This window comes from Salminus brasiliensis, chromosome 13, assembly GCF_030463535.1.
Source record: "Salminus brasiliensis chromosome 13, fSalBra1.hap2, whole genome shotgun sequence".
In the NCBI taxonomy this organism is placed as follows: domain Eukaryota; kingdom Metazoa; phylum Chordata; class Actinopteri; order Characiformes; family Bryconidae; genus Salminus; species Salminus brasiliensis.
The window spans coordinates 7,478,452-7,497,738 of NC_132890.1; the positions used below are offsets into that span (position 1 = coordinate 7,478,452).

The 19,287-nt window shown below is 44.0% G+C and overlaps 1 protein-coding gene across 1 annotated transcript in view; it reads right to left on the reverse strand.

Annotated features, from left to right (window-relative positions):
• The window catches only part of cdh13 (cadherin 13, H-cadherin (heart)), a 487,795-nt gene that overhangs the window by 107,208 nt on the left and 361,300 nt on the right, over window positions 1-19,287 (reverse strand). The gene's annotated exons all lie outside the window — the stretch shown is intronic.

Below are 19,287 nucleotides of genomic sequence, written 5' to 3' on the forward strand. Positions count from 1 at the left end.
GGCTTTAGTGAAGAAACCGAGCTGCTATGGCCTTGTTTTGTGTAAGGGCCTATGATATTACAGCAGGGGGAAAATCAATGCAGTTCTAACAATCAAGGCAGAAGGAAATGTCAGGGCTGCATCTCTGTTCAAATCTTATAATCAGTACAGAAAATCAGCTGGAGACTTAAATACTAATATATTACATATTACTTTCTAATTTCAGTCTTGGTTACTGTGTCTTTAAGACTGGAAAATGTTATTTATCTCTATCCAGATCAGATACAGTCAACACAATGTATGGCATTTGTTTTTTAATCTTAGTATAAATTAAAAGATTAACATTATTCAACATTGTTTTGCATGGTTTTAATGTTTCTACAAAAAAAAGAAAAAACAATGTTTAGTTTACTGTGTTTGAAGACTAAAATATGCAAATTATCTCTATTATGATTGGCTAAGCTCAGCGACTACACTATACTGCATTTTATTATTATTTTTTTTTTAGTCTAAATGTTACTACATATTGTTTAGTCTACATTTCCTGAATGTTTTTTACTATAAAAAGCATAAGAACATTTTGTGTACTGTGCCTTTAAGACATATAAATTATTTCTATAATGATTGGCTATCCTTACTGGTTCCTCATTCAGAATCAATTCAGAATCAATCCAGACTGAAATTCCCTGCATACCTTGGGGCTAATTTGCTGTAGGCTGAACAGGTGCATGTGCATTGCTTTTTGTGGCATATTGAAACCAATGAATTCAGGTGTTTTTGCAGGGCGGGCCATCGTTAGGACTCTCCTATGAAGGCTCCTTCTTCGTAGCCTATTGGTCATGCTTTTATTTCATTCCAGCCTTCGTTTTCCAGCACTGTCATGGTGCTGCTTTTTCTTCCTTTCGCGGTGCATATGTGCGGAGACATGTGTGGGTAACCGGGGCTGGGAAGGACTCAACATCTACGTCCTCGAAATCACTCCAAACTGAGGCTGTATTTCTAGGCTGTATACGAAGGGTCCTTCAGTCTTTCATCACGTAGTGGCTGGGAAATGCAGCCTACCTCGGCTGCAGCCTAGGCTTTGGAACGCAGCTAGTGTTCATGTACTACACTCTTAAAAATAATGAATAATGGATATTTAGGGGATGCCTTTGAAGGATACATATGAAGCCATGATCCATGTGAAGAGCCTTTTTAAGGTCTAGAGACTTTATATTTCTTTACCAATTTAACCCTTTCACTTCAAGGTTTATTACACAGTGAGGGCTATTCTTTGTAATAAAGGTTTGTAATAACGCATAGGCTGTTAAAATGGTTAAAGGATCTTTACCCCCTCAAAACCTATAACATACAAGGTGCTTTATGGAACTAAATGTGCTTCCTCTATGGCATTAATATTTTCCAAAATATGGGCCCTTTAATGTGTGCGTCCGAGCAGTCGATATCCAGTTGCACAGATACTCTGAATGCATGTGAATATATAGCACTGTGCTTTTCTGTGCTTTCACCTCCCATTACTCAACCCAAATACAATAGGCTACCACCCCCCACCAAAAAAAAGGTCTGCAAACATTCCAGCCTTTATGATTTCCAATTACAAAAACAAATCATTTACGTTTCTTTGCCCACTCTGTCCCTGGCAGATAGCTTTTTTTCCACTCATAGGGGAAATAAACCTTTTCCACACAAGAAAACCCACATATTTATAATAATTACGGAGACATTAAGCATTTGGAATATCATTTCTCACAGAAAATGGGGAAGCAAAAGCATATTACGCACAGTGGTGTTCTTAATACATTTATTTCTCCTTATTGAAATCCCACTCAGTGCTATGTTAAGTACCACATGCTTAATAAAACTCATCCATCTGTTTCATAGAGTCCCCAGCAGGCACCTGACGCATGCGGCTCACTCTACCCACAATGCCCCAAAACTCCACCACATTCCTTCCATATTTTTTTTTAACCAATACACTTAAGTGGTTCGGCAGGACAGAATGTTGGCAAGGCCCTCAGCCCTGAAAAAAAATGGTCAACTTTCTAGAAAGTTATGCTGGGAAGCGATGATGTCTTCGGGCTTTGTCAAAGAAGACCTTGAAAGTAAAGGATGTAGAGGACCTGGGGCAAAAGATGGTGCAGAGAGGGTGGTCAATTTCTCTTTAATATGCTGCCCCCTGCTCAGAGGGATCACTGAGGAGAATGGAGGCACATAAGTAGAACAAATGATCGGAGCCATTTGCAGGACTCCTCCCTGACTCACCCTAATTATTCTGTTTCAGAGACGGGATGTGTAATACCAAGCACCTATAGACTAATAAGCCCGTACGGTGCTCCACAAAGTGCCTACAATGGAGCACAAGATTCATTTTAACTGCTAGAAGTTGAGAGTTTGCACTTTTGTCCTTTTGCTATACCTGTCAAACCTAATGGTGTATTTAATTGCGTAGTGACTTACACAATGGACTGCATTCACATTCAGCAAAAACAGGTTCCTGTCTGCACTCCCACAATTCAGTGCACTCTTTCATCTCTCCCACAGGTTTTCCTGTTTGTTCCGATGTTGAGAAAGACATGGCAGGAGCAGTTTTTCCACAATACACGACTGCAAACGCAACAATGGGCCAGACTATGCCCCGCAAAACCACAGAAAATACGTCCAATCCCTAATTGAATCCCTAACCTTTGTTGAATGTGCCACTCTTTGCTTACACTGCAGACACTTTTACACCTGTTGTACATGTAATAAAAAAAAATCGATAAGCTTATGATACTAATAAAAACCAACACCCCAAACATGTGTGATGGCTGAAATTGTCATGCTACACCAAAGAAAACCAAAAATCAGAATCAGATCCAATAAAATAAGCTGATACAGTCTTTGGTGAAGCTGTACATGTGATATTTTGCTTTGGTTAGCAAGAAATAAACTGTAAAAAAAAAAAAAAAAAAAAAAATATATATATATTGTGAAACAGATCCATGTAGTATTTTATTGAGTAACGGTTTTGTGTTATCTGTCAGCCCCTCGGTATGTCGCCCTCCCCCGGGGCGATTCCGAGCCGCCGCCCACAGGCTCACAGGAGGACTTTTGTCATGTTTCCATTCATGTTTGATTCAAGGATTCGGTTCAGTGTTGTGATTCATGTTCACATGTGTTTCTAATTTGATTCAAGGTCATCATGTCAAGTTAAGTTTAGTTAGACCTCGAGGTAGCCAGAGAGGCTCGTGACTCAGATCACGATTTGTTTAGGCCAGTTTGGTTCACAGTTTAGGTCCACTAGCGGACCTTGCTTCTAGCGTCAAGGTTTACGAGGCACTTTTGCTTGCTCCCTGGATAAATCTGCGACTCTCGCTTCAGCTAGGCTACCCTCTTCGACTTCTTGTCTTCAGGTGTGGTCGGCCTAGCCATTTAGGGTTCAGCGGCTGGTTCCCCAGCTCTCTCCCCCCAGTTTTGTGTAGTCTGAATGCAATCAAATCCTCATAGAATCATTGATTGAGCAGGTGTCCCTTTACTTTTGTCCATATAACGTCTTATAACAATAAAAGCATGGACAAAAAAGTATGGACAGGCTCAACCAAGACTGCTACCCCTTTGTTTAGCTGTGCAGCATACTTGGGTCCACTTGCTGTTTTGCATGCAGCACCTCTCCTCCAACAAAACACCTAGCAGCCTTTACATCAGTCCATCTAATCTTCTAATTCGTAACCCTCACTCCTACCACACCTTTGCTCTAACACGGAACCTGACAGACAGCTTCATCCATTTCTGATAATAAAGTGCTATCACGCTGTAATGCACCTGACCACGGATCAGCGGGGGAAAGCGCAGCGGGATGCAGGGAGCTTTTTAGCTGCATGTGCTGCTGCAGATGGTCGCAGAGATTGGCGAGGATGGGTGTCACTGACAACCAGCTCCGAAATTATTTACCACTGATAAACAGATGGTCCTTCACAGACCTGCGAGCTGGGGGAGGGAGGGCTACATCCATCTGGATGAGAGAAAGGTGAGAGGAGATTTAATCTTACTGGTGTCAAAGCCCTCGCATGGAGCCCCTGTGTGACATGACAACATCATAATGAGCACACAGTGGTCCTCAAGTTCATCTTTTCAGCTCCGTCATGCCGTCATGTCCGTCACCTTTGAGGAACGGCTGGGAAGGTCAACTGAGCTGCTTCTTCACTGTAGTTTGATCACAAACTAACTGTTTTTCTGGCTGTTTGACTGCATTTTTCGGATGTTCAACCTGCTTTAATATCATTTCCAACATGTGAGAAGAGTCAGAGAGTTGGGGGATGAGGGTGGGTGGTGATCATCCAACATCCTGACATCCTTAACACTCTTGCTGCTGAATGCAATCAAATCCTCACAGATACATTGATTGAGCAGGTGTCCCTATACTTTTGTCCGTATAGCGTTTTATAAAAATAACAGCGGATCAAAAGTATGGACAAAGTCAAAGTCAAAGTGACCTATATTGTCATTTAGACTATACAGCAGGAGTGCATAGCCAGACTGGGTTTCTCCAGACAAGTAGACAGATCAGACAGCACTGACAGATGGAATAATATACATAGAATAGAATACATAGATAAGCATATAAGCATATATATAATGCACATATGTAATTACTGCACGTTTCTTACAGTGGTACCAGGAACAGCCCAGCCACTGTGACCCGAGGATCACCAGCAATCAGGCTGCCATCAGCAGCCGGAGCCCGAGAGAGCACAGTTGCTCTCTGGGTGGGTAGATGACATGCATTCAGCAACACCCCAACTCATCTTATCAAAAGTATTGGATGTCGACCATCATTCCAGAGAACACAGTTCTTCCACTTCTCCACAGCTCAATACTGAGGGGCTTTATACCCCTCTAGCCCACACCTGGCATTAGGCATAGTGCCGATATGGTTCATGTTCATCTGTCCCAGAGAGTCCTATTCTATTGCAGTACTGCTTTTCAGAGATTAGTGTCGGCATCTGTGTCAGCAATGGCTGCCACGTAAAATAGCTGAAGGCATTTTTACAGAAGGGGTGTCTGCTTGGTACATACAGCGTTGCTATAGTGCTACTGAGACGGTGAGTAAAATCCTGTGAAATCCCATGAAAGGAGCCTGGAGGGGAGCAGGTCTGGGACGCCGGACTTCACTATTGAGACCTTTGGAGGTTTCGTGGGCTTCATTCAGCAAAACACTGGCGAAGGGAGGTGCCGACCTGATGGAGCTCACGATGTAGTGGATGATTGGAGTATGAGGCAAGCGAATGGCCCAGGCCCTCTGTGTAATCCCAGTTGTTGGGTGCAGGATTTTGTCCTCAGCGATCTTCCTGTCATTATTTCACATGCACAAGAAGCACGACTTAATATTTAAAGACATCTGAACAGATCTGAACACAGGCAGTTTCCTTTTTCTGCACTTAGACTTTAGTCTTTAATGAATCATGACCAAAAGGCCGGTCAAAAAGCTGCCCAAAGAAAAGTTCTCGCTGCACTTAGTGATGCAATCATCCGTGCTGCTGCTCCCCAGTGGTCAACAGCCTCTCTCTGGGAAGGAACGACTCTTGACTGGAGGCTACACTTGAAGTATAGAGCTATGAAAGGCGAGTGCGCAAAGGGAAAGGGTTATGAACCTCCGGCTGAGATTACTGCCTTGTCTTCATGAAAAGGTGTGATGCCATAATCATGCTTCCACTGGCTCTTTTGTTCTCTACAGCTCTCTGAAAGAGACTGGCCTCCTCTTTCCAGGCCCTCTGCTTATTCATCCATCCTCCCTTTCATCCCTCAAGAACATAATGATCCGCACAAAAGCCTTAGAGGAGCCTACCGGAATGATATGAATAAGAAGTGTAGCGGGCTGCCTGATATGGAAATGCTGTATAAACTCTGTCATGTCCATGTCTGTCCATGACTTTCCCTTCTTTTTTTTCCCTATTCTCCCTGGTTTAAAACCACTGTTTTCTTCACACTTCCCCATTCTCTCCCATCCTCCACCAATCCCGTCGTGATTGAACTTCTGCTTTATCAAAGTTTGACTAAGTTCCGCAAATGCTAATTTCCCCACTGCCTTCCACTTGCAATTTTAGTTTATTTCCTTTATTCTTTGCACAGCGCAGTGGAAGTGATTGTAATCGTAACTTCCTGCTACTTGCCTTCCTTCCCTCCTCAAATGCGGAGATGTTAAAGCAGTGCTCTTCTCATTTCACTCGTTGTGCTTCATTACTTTTTTATCACTTCTGTCCACACCCTGAACAAACCTCAAGGCACTACAAATGTTGCTGTTTTTCACTCCAGCTGTGCTTATCGGGGAGGAAGAAATGCACGGCATTACCTTCCATAATGGACGAGACACTACAGGGGAGGGGTGAGATCACACCACAGTATAGGTTACAGAATACGTGCTGGATCTGTGGCCATACAGTAGTACAGTTGAACAGCAACGTACAAGGAAGGGACCAAGCAAGTGTGCATGAGAGCTCTTAATATGTGGTTCTAAGAGGTGGCGCTGCAAGTGAAGGAGGCATTCATTAGGCTAAAAAAATCAAGACTATGAGAGAGAGAGTTTTTCCCAGTTCTCCATATTTTAAAATTATTTGGGCAGATGAAACCAAGATAGAAAAAATGGATTGTGATTCGAAGAATTCCACATCTTTTGTCAAACATGGTGGAGGTACTATCATGGCACGGGCATATATGGCTGCCAATAGCTGCCAACTGCGTCAAATGCAAAAATATTTGCAGTTTAAGCCTTTATTTTGTGATTTGGTTGTAGCACAAACACAGAAGAGCTTTGAGGAAACTGTACTTTAAGCTACACTATGGTTGTGAACATGCTGTCAACTATACCATCTATACCAGTCATTTACTGTATAACTACTGTATCAGTGTTCGTCCAGCACGTTCAGTCTATCGCAGTCATTTAATAAAAGCTCCAGACTGAGTAAAACACACATTAGCAATCAATTGGCTGAGCACCTTGCTGGATGACGGCACACACAGCTTCCAGCTCCGTCTTCAGTTGAGGCACAGAGAGGAGTCAGAACACCAGGCAAGCTGAACGCTACTCGCGCTGAGGAACTGTCGCAAACGCGACCTACCGGAAACCTCAAGCTCACGTGCTACTGAGACGCATCAAAGTTTTTTTGCCCTCGGGAATTCAATGTACAACGCTTTCTGTTCTAATAAGACACTTTAAGACAAGTAAGGCAAGTTGTTTGGAAACTCTAAGAACGAGAAGAAGTCAACAAACAGCTATTTAACAGAAAACATGCATTAACCGTTTAGGAATTTAAGAGTTTTTTTACATAGTCTCTCCATTTTCATAGGCTCAAAACTAACTGGTCAGTTAACAATGATTGATAAGCAGTTTCATGGCCAGGTGTGACCTGTTCCTTTATTAAATCATGACAAAGGAAGGAGACAAAAGGTCTGGAGTTGTTGAATTAGCATTCTGGTAGCTGTGCATGAGAGCTATTAATATGTGGTCATAAGAGAAGTGAAAAAAAAAAACCCAAAACAAGCCAGAAGCTGTAGGAGTGTCCGAATCAACAAGGTGGCACACTTTGGAAAAGAAGGGATGCACTGGTGAGCTTAGGAAAATTCCTGGAAGACCATGGAGGCAACTTAAGTAGATTAAGCCATTCCCAGTTCCAAAATATTTTGAAACGAAGCTTAACCCGAGTACCCATCATCCGAATCATTCCACGTCATCTGTCAAACATGGTGAAGGTACTATCATGGCATGGGCATATATGGCTGCCAACAGAACTGAGTCACTGGTGTTTATGGATGATATGACTGTTGACAGAAGTAGCAGGGCGGCTTCTGTAGTGTTTCTAATATATACAGTGAAAACAAGCCAAGAGCTTCTTAAGACAAAGAACCTGGATGTTCTTAAATGTCAGGGTCAGTCACCTAACCTCACTTCAGACTGAAGACAAAACTGAGGGCAGAAAGACCAACAATCAAGCAGCTACTAAAGGCGGCTGCAAGAAAGGTCTGGCAAAGCATCTCAGCAGTGGAAACCCAGCATTTGGAGATGTCCATGGGTTCCAGACTGGGTTCCAGGACTTACATTAATGTATTACCAACAGTCCTTTTATTTATTATTTATACATTTATATGTGAGTTTGACCCGTTTCTTCTGAGCCTGTGAAAATACAGAGACTAAGTACAAATTACGGCTGTAATTATTAAATGGTTGATTTTTGATAAATCCCTTAAATTAAAGCTGAAGTTCTACACTTCAGTCACATCTAATACTTGTGGACCTGACTGAGGAGAGATGACGAGCAATTGAGGGAAGAGGGAGGAGAGGAGGTTGTACAGCTTCAGCAGATTTCCTCAGGAGAGTTTGTCTGGCTCTGTATGCTAATGAGTTAGAGCCTTTGAACAGCAGAAAACAAGGAATTTCCATAGCTAGACACACACACACACACACGCAACACAACAATGGGTAAACGCAGATACCTTCTACAAAGCAGTAACTTCAAAAACAAGACTGGGTATTGAGGTTGCTAGGCCACAGTCTTGGTAGTGAATGCTAAGGCGTGTGATTAATCACCACGCCAAGCCTTAATTACAGCCACATAAAAATCAAGTGGCTCCTTTTTTTCTAGGGCACTTGAACTTGAGCTTGACCCACTTCTGCTGCTTCCATGTGGTTGCACTGTATTTAAAAAAAGAATACAAATATATATATTTATATCAATTAAAAATGGTGGAAATACTTGGCGAAGACATCCCTGCAATTTCAAGGCCTCCAAAAAGGCCCTGAAGCCCTGGTGTTGACTAGTGGTAGTGCAACGGATTCATGCTGAACAGTGTGTCCCTAATACAAAGCAGTAAAGTCACCTCTCTAACAGGAAGGCCAGCTTTCTGTCCATCGCCAACCCTTTAATGAATCATTCATGGACCACGCTTGTCTTCTCCCATTTTCCAAGTCTCTCCAAGGCACGGAACAACACGTTTCATCACATCGCTCCTTCTTCTTCTAATCACTGATCACGAGTAGTCAACAGGAGTCACACTGATGGATCTCTCTGCGCTTGGCTGCTTGATTCATAGCATGTTCCCTAATGGAGCCCCAAAAAAGCCACCCTCGGTGTGTAAATGAATCATGAGACTCCAACTAAAAGTAATTAGCATGAAAAATGAACACTAATGTAGCAACAATCCAAAGCACTAAAGTACTGACGCTGCAGTATGCTAATATGTGACCAATTATGATAAACGATCTAAGAAAGCCATGTCATTCTGGTTCTCGTGCAGCTCCGTGTGATTGAATACTGCTGTGACACAGGCTTTCATTGCGTATTTATGGATGGCATTCCCAAAAGGCCGCTTCCCTCTGCGTCCCTGGTGTTTATGATACATAATCATGGGCTTTGAAAATGTAGGGCACTTTTCTTGGGTTTATTTGCACTCTAAAAAGTGTAAAAGTAATGACTGTTTAAATGGGTTCAGTCTTGTAAATGGATCATCTGTTGAATCAACTGAAAATATCTGTTGCTGTTACGAGTGGATCAGACACAGGACTGCGTCACTGCTACACTGAGATCAGTCGGCCGACCAGAACTATACAGCCAACAGCGTCCTGTGGGAAGCGTATTGTGGGCAGCATCCTGTGAGCACTGACTTTACTTTATCTACAAGGTGGACCCACTAGGTAGGAGTGTCTAATAGAGTGGACAGTGAGGGGACAAGATACAGTGTTTAAACACTCCAGCAGCACTGCTGTGTCTGATCCATTCATACCACCAGCGCAACACACCACTAACACACCAAGTATTCCTCAATGGTCACGACCCCCCAGGACCACCACTGAGCAGGTTTTCGGAGATCCTACCAACCTTCGCCCACTGTCACATAATATCTGAATATTTTGACCACCCCTTGTATTGAAAGCACTCAGGCTGGGACGTCACAGATGCCACGTGACAGCTTTGTTCTTCAAACTAGAAAACAATGAGAAGTTCTTGATCCTTTTTACTGTATTTATGTTTACCTGCATCTGTTCAAATGGGATCTGGAGTTTTTTACAAGCAAAACTCTCTTATCTTTGAGATAACTGGTTTAAAATAACGTGTTTAGGTGCCTAATCCATCTGCACAGTACAATTTATCCACAGCATGTCTAACTAACCCTGAACCTGTTCTACAAACTTCTACAAGCATCCGGCTGTCTTACCTATTTAGAGTCCCACCAACTTTTCCAGCTTTCCAGATACATGAGTTCTAATGTTGTCAGTGGAAAAAGAGGGTGGATGTCACAATCTGTGCATCCTAGAAAGATATAACAGTGTATATACCAGAGTTCTTCAAATCTGGTCCTGGAGGGCTGGTGTCCAACACAGTTTGGAGATTGCTCTGTTCAAATATACCAGGGAAATTACCACTCTGTGCTGGATACCAGCCTCCAAGGCCTGGATTCAAAGGCCCCCAGTACTTGTATATATATATATATATATATATATATATATATATATATTGCTATAGTGCCCTAAAGCAGGTGCACAGTATCAAACCCCAAGACCAAGTTGGTCCACCCTTGTAACAGTGACCAAAGCCAGCCATGTCCTGAGAGGGACTGTGGATAAAAAGGGCAGTAGAAATGTAAAGCCTCTGGTCTCAGTGCAGGCGAGTTTTTCAAATGGCAAAGTTGGAGAGGAGTCCCTTTGTAATTATTTATCAGCTCATTTAATGTGAGTGTCTGCATGCAGTTGTGTGTGTGTGTAGGAGAAGTAACATATGGGATGTGGGGCAGGGATTGATCTTTGGCTCTTTCCTGCCTCTGATATTTCAAACAGGCGCTGAGCCCTGTGGCTCTCCAGCGCAGGAGCACAAACATCCTGGCACTCCGAAAGAAACAAGCAGAGAGGGGGATGATGCCAGGAACGAGGTGAAGGTGCAATCAGCTGAAACTGCAGCCTCTGCTTAGTGCTGCTGTAGCAGTGAAAAGTCCATGTCCAAGTTCAATATGGAAATGCCAGACCACAGCAATGCTCCGAGAATTTGCAATAGGAAGGAAGTGAGCAGTAAGTTCCTGTTTCAATTATTTCACACTTTTAGGGTGCTATCACACCTCGCTTGTTTGGTCCAGACCTTCGGACGTTTCAGTTTGAACCAACCATCATTTCCGAGAACACAGTTCCTCCACTGCTCCACAGCTCAATGCTGGGGGGCTTTATACCCCTCTAGCCCATGCCTGGCATTGCAGGCATGGTGCCAATAGGTTCATTTGTATCTGCTCCAGAGAGTTCTATTTTCTTGGCAGTACTTCTCTATAGGGACTAGACAAACTGTGGAGTCAATGCATTCATTACAAGGGGTGTCCATAAATATTTGGACATTTAGTGTGTCAGGTGTAGCCAATAGTTTAAGACGAAGAAGAAACTCTGGCAGAAGAAACTATTGGCGGAACCTTGTACATTGTTTACAGCTGTTTACACCTCTACACATCTATTCATCCATCTTATCTATTCATCTATCCATCTTCTTATCAGCTTCTTACAGGTCAGGGTCACAGCAGGGCCAGAGTCTACCCTGAATCACTGGGCATAAAACTGGAATACCCCCTGAACAGGATGCCAGGCCATCGCTGGGATAAACATCCATTCACTTACACATAGGGGCAATTGGGCACGGACAATTCACCTACCATGTGTGTGTGAAAACACAACAAGAACACCCTAAACTTCTCGCAGACAGTGATCCGAGCAAGGACTGAACCACAGCACACACTACCTGATGTACCCCCATGTCAGTCCTCTTTTTACACCATTAACCTGTTAGACTCTGTATGTGTGTAAGCCCACGTTTCAGTTGAGTTCCACAATTAACCTCAGTTTTACGGGCCCTGAATTAGAACCCTGGGGGACTCCATAAGATGTGCTAAACCAAACAGCTCACAGAAAATTCACAGCAGGGTTCAAGGGATTAAAGCAAAATGCAGGGATGAGAAGTACTCAGCGTAAGTCTTCAGTAGTCTTCAGAGTAAACAATATATATAGAAATAAATATGCGGTGTGGACACTGTTAGCAGCTCAGCAGATTGATGACATCTAAACCATCACACATCACTGCAGAAGAGCTTAAACCCCCATCAAATAAATACGATGGTACATATTTGCCTAATGTGCCTAACATTTGGACAACTCAGTTGTCTTCACTGAATAAATCTGTGGGGGTCCATGGATTTCTTTTCGCAGCTAAAAGTTTTGCAGAAGATTTCTTTTTTCATAAAAAGTTTGAGAACCCTCGTCCTAAAGAACATTTAACTGAGTGGGTTCTTAAAACCATTTCTTTTCTAAGTATAAAAAGCTGTTTTAACTCAGCATATCCTAACATAAAGGCTTTACACCAATTGGAAGGTTTCCTGGAAGTCTATGCCTAAGCCGAGGTTCTTGGCTTGGTAATACAGCTCTAGGAAGCCTTCCAGTTGGTATAGCACACTGGTCTCCAATTCTCATCCTGGAGAGCTACTTTCCCGCTGGTTTCAACTCCAACCCAAATCCATCACACCCAGCTCAGCCAATCCAGGACTTTTGAACGCAGTAATTAGTTGGATCAGGTAGTGTGGATTAGGCCTCCATCCAAAGTCTTTTGGAAGGTACTACAGCTCTTCAGGTACAGACTTGAAAAAGTGTTTGAGGAACTTCAATTTTTCTTAAATTCAGCTTTTATCAGTTCATCTAGAGGCCAGACTGTTTATAGAGCAGTTTTATTAATGCAATAGGCTAATACTTTAGCTCTATCTACTATTTATTCCTAAACTTTACAGACAAAAGTATTGGGACACCTGCTCATACATTGTTTCTTATGAAATCAATGGTAATAAAAAGAGTTCTACTTTTGTTGGAGTAACTGTCAAATAATGCCCAGGGAAGAAGGCTTTCTACTAGTGTAGATTATAAAACATTGCTTGGATCAGTGTCAAAAGTGTGAGATCACCACCCCACCTCATCATCCCCATCTCATCCAAAAGTATTGGAAGGAGCATCATCAGCATCATTCCAGAAAACACAGTCTCAATGCTCCACAGCTCAACGCTGGGGGGGATTGGGGTGTTTATACCCCTCTAGCCCATGCCTGGCATTAGGCATGGTGCCAATAGGTATATTTGGCATGTATATCTGCTCTAGAGAGTCTTATTTTATTGCCATTACTTCTTTACAGGGACTAGACAAGCTGTTTGTGTGTGTGCATTAGCACATCTGTGGCAGCAATGGGTGCAACGTAAAGTAGCTGAATGCCTTCATTAGAAAGGATGTCCACAAATATTTGGCATCATAAGCTCTATAACTAGGAAATAGTGCTTCATACCAGGAACCAATGGAAGCGGTGTCTCTAGTATGAGTGCATTAAACATTAGTTAAGCTAAAGCAGTGATTATATGTTTTCTGCTGTTTCCTTCTTCTGAAAATTAGAACGGTATTATTCGTTCCAGATTGCCAATCATTGCATAACATCCCTCTATTTCAAACAAGCATTAATCATTTGTGATTGCATGCTTTTGATTAATGAATTGAAGTTCCTGGGGTGAGGACATTCGCAATACAAAACACACATTGCAGCGTTAATCACCCAAGCATGCTATGAATACATTACACCCACATCTGAACGGTACCCCAGCACTCTTACTGCCAGAGACTACACTGCTGCCATTGACCGTATTTACCGAGCTTCATCAGGCCAATTAGTGAGCCGACGATAAGCACCTCACTCTCTCATGCAACCCCATCAGTTCCTGATGAGAGCGGGGTTAATTGGGATCAAGGTTGGGGTTTTTCGGGGTGCCAGGAAAAAAAAAAAAAAAGAAAAAAAGTGCCAGGCTAATCTAATCAGGTGCTCCATCCAGCCATGGACTAATCGCTGTCAATTACAAAACAGTTAGAGACATATCCAGGCTCAAAATAGCCTCCCATTACGCCCTGGCCCCGTTAAGAGCTACAGGGAGGGAGAGGAAGAAATGAAAGGGAGGAGGGAGAGAGGGACGTTCCTCATCAGCACCATCAGGGCCATCAAAGGCCCATCTGGGAAGTGGCAGCAGTACTTATGCTGAAGAGCACAGGTGTTGCTGTTTAAGTGTTAATTAGATTAGCATGGATCAAAGGCAGCCTGCCACCCTCCAGGGAGTGGAGGTACAGAGGGGGGGAAAGAGGGAGAGAGAAAGAGAGAGAGGAGTGCTTCAGGGAGTGAGGAGGCCTCGGAAGGAGTGAGGAATACATCCCTGTCCCACCGATTCCGATTGATTCATTAGCTGACAGGACTGGCTTGATTCCTTTACAGAGCAAAGCATTTCACTTCTTTCCTGTGAGAGTTACGTTCATACCATTTTAACCCCTTAAACAGCCCATGAACCGTCGACGGGCCGACAGTGTTATTAGAAACCTCTATTGCCAAAGAATAGCCTCACCAGTGTGTACAGACGTACCTGTAGCTACTGAGTAATACACCTTTCTGCATTACGGGGTATATAAGCCAAATACAACCCAAACTTATTACACGACTGGTTAGCCGTACGTCCTTCACAGCATATACAGCTTGAAATGTTGATTCTTGTGTATAAGTAAATTACATGAATCCTAAATTACATACATTTTTTATATTAAAAGTTTTTATATTATTTCTGAAATAAGCAGAGAAATGCTGTCAGAAGTGAAGATCCTAAGGCTTGTCTACAGAGTTTCTACACTCTAAAAACTGCTGGCTTCTTTATTTTACAGAGATGCAGGATTGAGGTGGTTGGCTCTTCCAGCTGCATTATTTCCACAGTGGGTAGATTTTGGATAGTTATTGTGTAACCTAGTTCCTGGGCTAGTGTCACAGTGACAGCCCTGGCAGTCGGTCATAGGCAGATAATGTAAAATTCTGTAATTCTGTGGTCAAAGCTGTTTTGTATCAACTCAGATTACTTGTTATTACTGCTAATCACTGGGATTTCTGCCACTGCTGGTAGACCCGTATGACCGTATGCTTCCACACACCTGCAGATTCAGCTACTTCCTTCACACTGTGGCCTTCGGCTCACACTTATTTTGCCAATCGTTGCCCTCACTGCACTGTACCTCCTCTTCTCAATTTATGAATCCAGTCACACACCCCACAGGTATTTATAGCCCAGTCATCCTCGCGCAGTGCCATCTGCAGGAGCCTAAAGTTACTACCACTTTAAAAATGCGAGGTGGTTCTGTAATATTCCAGTCAAAAGTTTGGACACACCAGGTTGAATGTGTGCTGTTCATTCATATTCTTAAATTCCAAATGCTAGGGTGACACCAAAACAGGACACTGGGGACAAACGGGTATCCATCACTGCTAGCATGTTGTGGCTGGGGGGTTTCAAGTAGGCCTAAGCTGTGTGTTGAACTGAAAGGAGGTGATTTGGTAATATAGGCTATGAAGGCTAATTAATGGTCTTGCTAAATGATGATGCAATGAAGTTACTTAGGCCTACTGAAAATCCCCACAGCCATGACATCCTAACTACCGTGAAGACAGAAATAAGGTGGAGAGAAAGAGACTGTGAGAGAGAAAGGGGAGAGAGGGAATGAGAAAGAGAGAGAGAGAGAGAGAGAGAGAGAGAGAGAGAGAGAGAGAGAGAAGGGGGAACAATAGAGTTACAATACGTAACTTACATGTTAGCTTCACGCTAGGTTACTGCATCATTTACCGTGGTTCCTCAGTCATCATCCTTCAGGTTAATAACTAAACAGCCAGCCTGTAGTTCAAAAGGGTTATACACAGCATCGGCTACCCCAACTCTGTGGCCCAACTCTAATCTCTAATGCAATGTGTGTGTGTGTGTGTGTAGTGTTCTCTCTCTGATGCTGTGATCCTGACCCTCCCTGACCTATGAAACCCCCATGGCGCCGGTCCAAAACAGCGGCCCCTCTGAATCAGAGACGAAAACCCAAACAAAAGCCTCTCAAACAGTCAAAAGCAGCGTGAGAGCTGCATCTTCCCAAGTTGAAAAGCCTGTGTGTGGAACTCTCCAGCAGAGAGCAGGGCAGCATGCTGGGGGGAGCGCTCATGGCCCAGCCCCGGGACTGCCACACTCACACTCACACAGCATAACATCTGACAGCATCAGTAGCTCCACAGGGGCCTGTCCCTTTCCCCCTAATTTGCAGAATCAGTGCTTCCTCCAGTCCCGTGTGTTTACTCCAGTTTCACTGTCTGGGGTAGTGGTGGTGGTGGTGGTGGTTGGGAGGGGTGGCGTACTCATGACATCATTGCCATGGCAACATGGCAGTAGGTTGAACTTTGCCTTATGGAGTGTGGTGTATTTGAGAGAGAAGTGCTTAGTGCAACTCCATCCCCTGTGCCATGCTGTAGACAGGCCAGGCTTTACAGCATTAGCTTTCATGCGATATCAGTGCAGGCTCACCTGCTTGCCTGCATGTGACTGAGCTGCTACTAAAGCCTCTCTCACCTTCTTACAACAGCAGTGAGGGTTGGCAGGTGGGCACCCCCTCCCACCCCCCACCAACAAACACGCACAGCTGGAAGCGATAGTGAAGTGCTTGGTGTGTGTTTGTGTGAGCGCACGCGAAAGCATGTGTGTAGGGAAATATGCTTGCAAATTCTAGAACTAAACTGACAAAAGTTTATGGACACCTAATTGTGTTTTTCCCACAATCAAGTGTATTTGAGAAAAAAGAAAAAAAAAAAAAACACTATGCCCCTAATTTGCTGCAGTAAATCTCTCTGCTTTTTAGGAAAGGCTTTATGCTTGCTGTCAGGATTTGATTTGATTGCATTCAGCCACAACAGCATGAGTGAGTTCAGGTTCTGACGTCGAGGGTGTAGTTCTGGATCACAGACTGCTCTACAGCCTGACTCTGAGGGACTCTATGCCACCCAAAAGACAACTCCTGGAACCAGCATGGAACCCTTAGGGTCATGTGCAGCTGTTCCAGAGCATCCTGTTCTTCTGGCGATGCTTTTCAATGAAGATTATACAAGCTTTGTGTGTGTGTGTGTGTGTGCATAGGATACAGCTCGGGTTTTTGTATTTTTTAAAGGGTCCCAAGAATGGCAAGGTTGAATCATTTAAATTTAAGACATGGAAGCGACACACTGTAACCTCTAACACCTGCCGTCTAGTAGAACCAAAACAGGGCTGTGAAACGGGTCAATTGCAAACCCCTCAAACTGTTGCTGTCATTATATTTACACCCCCATAAACCCAGACGGCAAATGAAAGCTCCAGTCAAAGCTGGTGAAATAGTAAAACATAATGCAGACGCTGGGAGAACATGGTGTTGTTGAGACTGGAGAGCAGCTCAACACCTCCAGACTTCGCTGGTTATGGGAATACGGGTTGTTTGGGACCCAGGCCTTCTGACCAAGGCTTTTTTTGTGCTGGTGTCTACAGAAGGGGAGCTCAAACTTGGCATGTGACAATGTAAAAGCCAGGGAGAGGAAAAAAGAGGCTAAAAGCTAAAAGCTAATTCTATGTGAACAACTTTTACCGTCTCTTCTCTTCATTATCTACTATCTCAAAAACAAACTGCACTACCTCAGCTGAACCAAACTGTTGCTAAACACACATCAGAAGGTAAAGTACTGACTTATGTTTTTTTTTACTGGTAAGGCTTGAGAAAGCCAAACCCGGGGAAGTGAGTGGAGGGAAGGCTAAAAGCTAACCAGCTGGAATTGCTTCAGCTTGATAACAGCACATTGCGCTGAGAGGACACAATGAGAGGACAGCAACACTATACTATTGAATTACTTAAAAATAGTTACAGTGTAAAAAATACAATTGCCAGTAAAACAGCTAATAAAAAAGTTGCTTAGTCAGCAAAATAACAGGGTGGTAAATAGGCTTGTAAAACCACATCTGAGCATTTTCCCCTCAAACCAAAGTCACATACTTACTATTTATACATAAAAATCCAAAACCATCTCACTAATGAATATTTACACATTTACACATGAAAGTGTGTTTGTGTGTGTGTGTGTGTGTGTGTGTGTGTATGCAAACATAAAGTAGCTTGAGAATTCATGGTTGAGAGGTGTGAGAGCGCAGTACAGCAGTGCTGAGTGAAACATTATGGTTATGCCATTAGAATCTGTGCACAGTCTGATTATCACCACATCAGACATACAAGAGGCTGTCAGGGCCAGTTCCGACTTCAGCAGACATGACCATAACTTGCTCACAACTCCGGTAATTAGGCTCATAATTATGGCCATAAACGCGCTGAATTGCACCATTAAAGTCGGCTTCACGAGCGTAACGGCGGCGCTGCTTAAATAATGCACACAGTAACCTGCTCTGAGTCCCCCTGCAGGTACTGAGACAGACATAAAGAGCTGGGTTTAAAAATACAGCCTCAGCAGATCAAACCCAGAGAAACACGCTCATACGCTCACTCCTCTCCTCTCCTCTACTCTCATCTCCTCTCCTCTCCTCTCCTCTCCTCTCCTCTCCTCTCCTCTCCTCTCCTCTCCGGTCCGGTCCTCTACTCTCCTCTACTCTACTCTCCTCTCCTGTCCTCTCCTCTCCTCTACTCTCCTCTCCGGTCCTCTCCTCTCCTCTACTCTCCTCTCCGGTCCTCTCCTCTCCTCTCTGGTCCTCTCCTCTCCTCTCCTCTCCTCTCCTCTCCTCTCCGGTCCTCTCCTCTTCTCTCCGGTCCTCTCCTCTACTCTCCTTTACTCTCCTCTCCTCTCCGGTCCTCTTCCTACTCTCCTCTCCGGTCCTCTCCTCTCCTCTCCGGTCCTCTCCTCTACTCTCCTCTCCTGTCCTCTCCTCTCCTGTCCTCTCCTCTCCTCTACTCTCCTCTCCTCTACTCTCCTCTCCGGTCCTCTCCTCTCCTTTCCGGTCTTCTCTTCTCCTCTCCTCTCCTCTCCTCTCCTCTCCTCTCCTCTCCGGTCCTCTCCTCTACTCTCCTCTACTCTCCTCTCCGGTCCTCTACTCTCCTCTCCTCTCCTCTCCTCTCCGGTCCTCTCCTCTCCGGTCCTCTCCTCTACTCTCCTCTCCTCTCCTCTCCTGTCCTCTCCTCTCCGGTCCTCTCCTCTCCTCTCCTCTCCTCTCCTCTCCTCTCCTGTCCTCTCCTCTACTCTCCTCTCCTCTCCGGTCCTCTCCTCTTCTCTCCTCTCCTCTCCTCTCCTCTCCGGTCCTCTCCTCTACTCTCCTCTCCTCTCCTCTCCGGTCCAGACAGGACAGACAGAGCCCAGATACAGCAGAACCTTTCTACTCAGCTCTGAGAAGAGTGTAAACAAAGACCCGGAACAAGAAAAGAAGAGAGAGAGAGAGAGAGAGAGAGAGAGCTCAAGAGAGAGAGAAGGAGACAGTGAGTGGGGG